Source organism: Triticum dicoccoides, chromosome 1B (assembly GCF_002162155.2).
Source record: "Triticum dicoccoides isolate Atlit2015 ecotype Zavitan chromosome 1B, WEW_v2.0, whole genome shotgun sequence".
Classification (NCBI taxonomy): domain Eukaryota; kingdom Viridiplantae; phylum Streptophyta; class Magnoliopsida; order Poales; family Poaceae; genus Triticum; species Triticum dicoccoides.
In genome coordinates this window covers 558,637,231-558,638,025 of record NC_041381.1, presented here as the reverse complement: position 1 = coordinate 558,638,025, position 795 = coordinate 558,637,231, and positions in this window count along the sequence as shown.

Below are 795 nucleotides of genomic sequence, written 5' to 3'. Positions count from 1 at the left end.
TTAGATGTGGTATTGTGTTCAAAGATCTTTGTTGAGGTGCAGTCCATGTATTAGAGTGATCATTGATTCGAGAGTTGGTTCTAAACATTGTACTTCCAATCCTTGTACCAGCTCTCCCTTCTACATGACAGCATGAAGTGAAGATCGTCATCATTAACATGCATATTGTTATGATCCCACACATCATCATTCACATGCACATTGCTATGATCCTACACAACTCAGTGCAAATCACCATTTCCTTCAACATTGGTCATATGTTCTTCGTTGAAGTGTTGTGCCGGCAGGTTGGCCTTTGGCAATGTTGTTGAGGGGAGCTGCTCTAAGGGCAAAGATGTAGCAGAAGGCAACATCTTCAAGAGGTGTCAAGGGAGGCCAAAGATGTAGCTGATCCATGAGTAAGTAGGTCCAACCAACTTCTACAAGGACGAAATTTGCTAAAAGCACCTGGGTTGGATTTACTTACCATCCCTGATCGGAGACCACTCCGAAATGTTCCAAGGCTCTAGGATGTCAACCGAAGGGTGGCGGTGTATGGAAGCTGTAGCTCACAAGCTGAAGATCAGGTACTTCCTCACCTTCAAGGTCCTTGCTCGAAGCGGATGTTTTCAAGGTCACCGTGCGGGTCCAAGAGTGAGGGTTTTGCACGTCTGTGCACGAATGATTTGTACACGTGTACTTTGTGAACCTTCACGCATTTCACCAGATGTGAGTTCACATGTAGTAGTGCTATCAGTCACTGGTGACAAGCAAATCACGAGCATCATTCCCAGACTATTAAAAACGAGGGGCACA